The sequence below is a fragment of the Oratosquilla oratoria genome, chromosome 23, assembly GCF_046742065.1.
Source record: "Oratosquilla oratoria isolate Oo_2021 chromosome 23, ASM4674206v1, whole genome shotgun sequence".
In the NCBI taxonomy this organism is placed as follows: Eukaryota; Metazoa; Arthropoda; class Malacostraca; order Stomatopoda; family Squillidae; genus Oratosquilla; species Oratosquilla oratoria.
The window spans coordinates 1,944,841-1,952,340 of NC_134799.1; the positions used below are offsets into that span (position 1 = coordinate 1,944,841).

A 7,500-nucleotide genomic window follows, 5' to 3' on the forward strand; every position below is an offset into this window, starting at 1 on the left:
TGAAGTTTGTACGGAGAGTTCAGCAGTGAGCACAGTAAAGAACAATAGTAAATGCATATATTTAGGACGTTTAGAACACTATGTGCATGATCAAGTTAAAGATATGGGATTGAATGATAATGAATAGTTTAAAAGAGGGAATATAACGCAAGTTTTTGTTAGACATATTGCATTGAAGAGGAGTCAGAGAGGTTGAGTGAAGAAGTGATTAAAGGCATAGTGGAAGCAAACAGCATTTCTTTTTTAGTTGAAATTAGTCTCCAATTATATAAGAAAGGGTGATTTGGTTGGTAAGGATGGGAGCGAGACCTCTAGAATATTGACTGTACAAAACATGCAGTCTCATTTGGGAACAAGTCTAAGCGTTGGTCAGGTGGATCTCGACAGCGAAAAAAAAGGAAAAACAAAAAGAGTTTTCTGTCTGAGGATTCAAGCATGGAGTCTTGTCTACTGGAGAGACCTTCTGGAACTTCAAGATGCTTGGGTTCTTTCCAGTAATTTTGGTGTTGTCTTCCATATTTCTTCTTGTCAGGGGTATGTTATGGCAAGCGATAGTGTACTTTTTTTGAACATCATTTTAATGGTGAAAGGTAATTCTTCTGCTGCTGTGTCATGGCTATTGTTGTTGTCGTTCCTTTGACTGTCTGGCCGAGCAGTCCTGTCACCATGAGGAATGGGGTTTCCCTACAAATACCTCATAGAGCATATGTTGTGTTCCTGGCGTGCGTGATTATGCACAACGCAGTCTTCAATAACGTGTTGTAGTGCATGGAGTGAATTGTTACATCCAGGACAGTGTATATTTGAAGAATATTCTATATATAAGAAAGGAATTACGCACAGGTCCTTGTCCCGCATGTTCATTTATATACAAGACGACTCTTCTGCAGGTCCAGTGTTTGTTTCGAGTGTCTGTTCTTAACTGGAAGAGATGAAATCTTCTTACTGTTGATGGATTGAAGTGTATCTCAGGATCCAGTGGGTCTGACGTACTATTTAGTTATTATTTGTTTCGTAATTCTTTCATCTGTGTTATAGTTGGAGTACATATGGGCCTTTTAGTTGTTGTCCATCTTTGGTAGGATATTTCTTGTTGCACTTGTACTTTTTATCTACCTCCTCTAATCAATTAATTGATAGTCTTGTTAGGAAAGCCATTCTTCACAAGGACTTGGGAACCTCTCTAATTCTTGGTGAGTAGCACTTCAGACTACTTGAACGAGAAAGAGCCCGCGGAGTGGGAGTTCTAATGGTGGACTCCTTGTAGCGTCGAGGGTATTCCAGGGTCAGTTGGTTTCGTGCATACACTCGTCTTAAAAAAAAAACGAATTCTGCTGAACAAGTACGTCTAAGAGCATGTTGCTGTGACTGGATTCGATAGTGAAATTAAATAGGGATATTTTTTTGCAGTTTTTATCTTATTTAGAATTATCTTTGTCCGTTACAATGAAGCTCGTTTCAAACGACGAAAAGTCTTCAGGTTTGAATCTTAAGACGAACGACATTTACCGGTCTTCCCGTCGTCGACATCTCGCGAAACGTCGCTTTGAACTACATTTTTTCCACTTTTTCACTACCTCTTCTTTTACCTTTATATCCTCTCTTCTGTACTATTGTAATTTCACATTCTTCATTTTAATAATGTACATAGTGTGCGAAAACACCAAAAACATATGGAAAAATTGACATTGTTTTACTATGCCTTTTGGTTGAATTAAAAAAGCCGATAGTCCCAGCAGGATCATATACACAGTTCGTATGTTTGTATGTACGTATGTTTATATGTATGTTTGTTTATATGTATGTTTGTTTGTATGTATGTTAGCATGTATGTATGTATGTATGTATATATGTATGTAGGTAGGTAGTATGTATATGTGTATGTATGAATGTGTATATATATATATATATATATATGTATACCCGTGTGTATGCATATATGTAGATATGTGTGTATAATGTGTGTGTGTGTGTGTGTGTGTGTGTGTTTGTACATATGTATGTTTGTATGTACGTATGTTTGCATGTACTTATGTTTGCATGTACGTATGTTTCAATATACGTATGTTTGTATGTACATACGAGTATATTTGTATGTACGTATGTTTGTATGTATGCTTGTATATATCGTTGTATGTATGCCTGTATATATGTTTATATGTATGTTTGAATTCATGTTTGTACGTATGTATGTATATATGTATGTATGTATGTTAGTGGGTATGTACAGTATATGTTTTTATGAATTTATGTTTGCTTGTATGTATGTAGGTAGGTAGGTAGTATGTATATGTGTATGTATGAATGTGTATATATATGTATACCCGTGTGTAAGTATACACACAGACACACACACACACACATATATATATATATATATATATATATATATATGTGTGTGTGTGTGTGTGTGTGTGTGTGCGTGCGTGTACGTATGTATGTATACGTATGTATATATGTATACATGTATCTAATGTATATATGTATATATACATATGTGTGTATGTATGTATATATGTACATATTTATATATGTGTGTACATGATGAGAATTGTGTGTGGAGGAAGAACAAACGAAGATGGTCTGGGACTCTTTAATGCTTAAACGTTTCGACCGACTCCCTCTTCTCCAGAAAGCTTTCTGAAGAAGACAGAGTCGCTCGAAATGTTTAAACAATAAAGAGTCCATCCTCGCTTCTTCTTCCTACACCCACACACTCGTCTGTCAAATCTAATCATACAATATGTATACATGTATATACATGTGTATGTGTGTATGTTTATATGTGTATATGTGTGTGTTTATATATGCATATACCAAAGGATCTCCTTTTTATAAGACATGCACTTGCATTCACCCATGCTACACTCATCCACCACCCATTTGTTGTCCCTTGTGTGTTACTTCTTGGGGAAGAAGGGCCATCCCCGTGGGGACCCAATGCGTGGGTCAAAAACAATGCAGAAAGACACAGCACTTGTATAGTAGGGTCCTACTCCCGAAGCTGGTATATTCGCGCCACTTCTTTATATAGCAACCTTCCCCACTCTTTCACTCACAAGTGATGGAGAAAAGACACGAAGAAATTCAAACGTGCCTCGTCAATTGATCATCCATTCACAACCGCTCTCCACTCACACGTATATCTTACCCTCTCGTTCCCCTGCTCAACAGGCATTCCTCTTTTACCAAGGTCCCCGTCATTACATCCATTCTTCCATTCTCGGTCTTCCCCTAAGAGTCACTCCATCCACCTCTGCATTCTACACTCATTTACTAGTCTTTCTTCACTCATTCTTTTCATATGCCCATACCATCGAAATAAGCTTTGGATTTGGACAGCTTAATCTGCCAGCTCCTTTCCTACCCCTGCCCTCCGCCTTACCTCCTCATTTCTCACTCTATCCATCCTCATAACGACCACCATTCCTCTCAAAAACCTCATCTCAAAAACACTTAAATTCCTCCTTCCTGTCTGACTTCAAATCCTAAAAGTGTTATGGGCACAATCACCCCTTTACACTTTCTTCTCTTTGCACTCATCCCTAGATATCTCTCATGACACCTTTCCCAGTACAGTACATAGATATTCGTACATTTGTTGACATATCTACACACATATACACATGTATTTGTGTGTCTATATACATATATGTTTTCGGAACCCCGCTGTCACCTCCTTGTCAACACGGGAACGCGTTTGCACTCCGCCGCTGATGGACTACCGACCGACCGACCGACCGACCACTGACGTACAAGCTGCCATGACAGACGCACGCCATTATATTTCCTTAACTCATTTCTTGTCAACTCTGTTACATTTTTTGTGTAATTCTCTCTCTCTCTCTCTCTCTCTTTCTGTGTGTGTATGTGTGTGTGTGTGTGTGTGTGTGTGTGTGTGTGTGTTTGTTTGTTTACCTAATCGTATCTACCTAATCAAAGAGTACCGAAAAGGAGCAACGTTCGTGGGATCCTGTCTCTTACTCTCCACTTTACCATATATGGTTCCAACTTGATCTGTATAATTATTTTCCGATTATCATACTGTGTGTGTGTTTGTGTGTGTGTGTGTGTGTGTGTGTGTGTGTGTGTATTCACCTCGGATCTGCTGCAGTCTCTGTCGAGACAGCCAGACACCACCCTACGGCAGTGAGCTCAGAGCTCCTTATTAGCCGATCTCTGGGTAGGTCTGAGACCACTCACACACCACACACCGGGACAGCAAGGTCACAACTCCTTGACTAACGTCCCGTACCTACTCGCTGCTAGGTGAACAGGGGCTACACGTGAAAGGAGACAAACCCAACTTATCTCCGCCCGACCGGGGAATCGAACCCCGATTCTCTGGCTTGTGAGGCCAATGCTTTACCAATCAGCCACCGTGTGTGTGTGTGTGCATGTGCGTGTTTGTGTATGTATATTTGAGTAATTGTATTTATATAATTGTAACACACCGGAAAAGACCCAAACCCGATATCCATCATCTCTTTCCCCACATAGTTTTATTTTATTTTATTTGTTATTTCTATTTTTATTTTATTTATTTTTTAACTTGGGCTGCATCATCTTTTCGGCTATTCTTGCGAGACAGACGTCAGAGAGATTTGTCTCCCCATCCGTGAACGCCCTCACACCTCCATTTGGAAGTGCGGACCCGAGGAGCTGACATTCGGTCCCCGGACCAAGCCCACCTTTTTTTTTTTTTTTTTTTTTTTTTTTTTTTATTATCAATTTGTATGTCCTCCATCTGTCACACAAGAAAAACTAGCAGTCTGTGACTGGTCCCCGTAATCCATTATTACTAATGTAAATAAATGAGACAGAAACAGCACCGCAAGACAACAGGCTAATAACCAATTCCTCCCTGATGTGCTGTAAGGCTCGGGGACCGCTGCCGGTTATTGCGGGGCCGCGGGTTCCCAGTCTGTAGATCTCCTGGCCAATAACTAATATGTTATTATTATCTACCAGAAAAATGCATCATGGTTGCCTTGTGACCTTTCAGAGCGAGTTTGCGAGATTTAACGAAGACACGGGTCTTGGGCCGAGTTTATTCCTGACCGGTTTCGCCCTAGGCCGCCTCAGAGAATGGTATCTCAGGGTTGAAAGTGACCAGAGCTGGGCGCGTTCCTCTGTGCGTTCCTAGGTCCGTTCTGCTTTAGTTTGGCCGCGGTTAGCGCTCCCAAACTATTAAAGCAATATAGGTGCCGGTATAGTGTGTGGCCTACCTTTTGGATGTGGCCTACAAAATTTTTTCTTTGGTATAGTATGTGGCCTGCCGGACTTTTATTTCGGTATGAACCTCCTGTCTCTTAAGCTTTGATAGTTTGGGAGCGCATCTTGGAACGCACCGAGGAACGCGCCCAAGTCTGAAAATGTAATGACATCATCTAACCCCTTGTTCCTTATTCCTATACCGGGTAATTCTATAACATAGATTGTTAAAATATTTGAATAATAATTTCTGTGTTGGACTTCCATGAGACGTGGAAATAATTTCATGTGTCCTGCTAGCTTAATAGGGTTATCACACTAGACAATTTTTCCTCCGGCTGCTGGAGTAAATTCGCAGCCCGTAGCTTTCGGGAAAGAATCTTACATGCTGGAGGAAAATAATTTCCCTCCAGCATATCAAATGACATTCTACGTAAATTGTCGAGAAAACAAAATAGTTTGCCATAAGTGATTTGACTGCGGAAAAAGTGCTGGAGGTTGGAGGAAAGACAGCCCAGTGTGATAGCCCCTTTAGAGGCGTCACGTGGATGGTATGGAACACTTCGGTGGTATTCAGAATGAAAGTAAAGAATGGAGCGGAAAGGAGCCGAAAGGGACGGAAAACTGCCGCATTGAAAATTCGACGTAGCGATCCCTCGGAAGTAGACATGTAGAAGAACACTGACACCCCCCCCCCAACCCCCGATGACACGGTCACGTGACCATCAGTGAGAATCGCAGGGGCCCACTCCTACGCCTCCCCTTCCTCCTCCTCCTCTTCCTTATGCTCCTTTCCCTCATCTTCCTTCTCCTCCTCCTCTTCCTTATGTTCCTACCCCCCTCATCTTCCTCCTTCTCCTCCTCCCCCTTTTCCTACTCCTCCTCCTCCTATTCCTACTATTTCTCCTCTACCTACTATTCCTCCTCCGTCTTCTCCTCCTCTTCTTCCTCCTCCTCCCCTTCTTTCCCCGTCCTCCTCTCCCTTCCTCCTCCTCTTCTTTTTCTTGCTCTCCCTCCTCCTTCTCTTCCTGCCCCTCCTCCTCTCCCAAAGATTAGGTTAGGTTAGGTTGAATGAGGGTTATGCTTATTGTCCTCAACTTGTACAACCGAAGAATCGTAAGCCCAGGATGGGCCACATGAAGAACTGTCACCCTGTCGAAGACTGGCGTGACGATTCTTCATGTAATCCCTCCTCCTCGTCCTCCTCGTCCTCCTCCTCCTCTCACTCCTCCTCATTTCCCTCCTCTCCCTCCTCTTCCTTTTTCTCCTCTCCCTCCTCTCCCTCCTCCTCCTTTCCCTCCTCTCCCTCCTCTTCCTTTCCCTCCTCCTCCTCCTCCTCCTCTACTTGAATCCTGAAGGTGAAGAGGACTGTAGAACTAAAGGCGAAAGACAGAAAGAGAGAATGGGAGGGAGAGAAGAGAGAGCGTCGCTTTCTGGTCCCACGAATGAAGAGAAAATTTTCTCTGAGTTAGTTAAAAATCGTCTAAGGTCATCCAGAACAAGCTCATATATATATATATATATATATATATATATATATATATATATATATATATATATATATATATATATATAAAGGTGGCATCGCGTTAGCCATTTCTCGCTAGCATGCTACTTGCTTTTTGCTACTTCGTTTGAGTAGAAACGACATCGGTTACGATCTTTTGTTTTGTTTTTTATCAGATTTCCAAATGTCAAATTACTCTTACGTCATATAATGAAAAGCTGAACGACGAACTAAGTTAAATCCATACAAATGTTATACACATTGTTGAGATGTTCTTCCAAAAGTCTATAACATCGTTACCGAAGTCGTTTCTACTTAAACGAAATATCAAAAGCAAGTAGCATGCTAGTCTAGTGCGCTACTGCTAATTTGGAGCGAATAGACAAATGCAATCAACACAGGGAAGTGAAATTAACAAGTCGCGCTCGGATTTGAAGAATCACGTTCACATTTATTCCTACACTGCGATGCCGTACTAAATATTTCGTCCCTGGAACGAAGGTTTTCGAATCAGGAAATCGCTTCACGGGAACAAAATCCACTCACATCAACTTGTCACTTTGTTCAACAGGACGAGTTGGGCTGCGGCGATGTTACAGAGGTGATATCCCACCTATCCACCTCCCACAACACGCCACTTACCTCCCCCCCACCCCCCACCCTACCGCACGCAGGCAAATCAGCTGGATGATCGTGATAGTTGCCATTTGTCGCCAGCTATGTGAGGGTCTATAACGAGGTCGCGTCATCACACTGGGCTTCCGCGGGTTTCGACCGTT

At 41.8% G+C, this 7,500-nt stretch overlaps 2 protein-coding genes across 4 annotated transcripts in view; one reads left to right on the forward strand and one right to left on the reverse strand.

Annotated features, from left to right (window-relative positions):
- Window positions 1-7,500, reverse strand: part of LOC143037857 (regulator of G-protein signaling 7-like) — a 192,063-nt gene that overhangs the window by 102,683 nt on the left and 81,880 nt on the right. The gene's annotated exons all lie outside the window — the stretch shown is intronic.
- Window positions 1-7,500, forward strand: part of LOC143037858 (histone deacetylase 8-like) — a 135,607-nt gene that overhangs the window by 5,133 nt on the left and 122,974 nt on the right. The window lies entirely within an intron of this gene.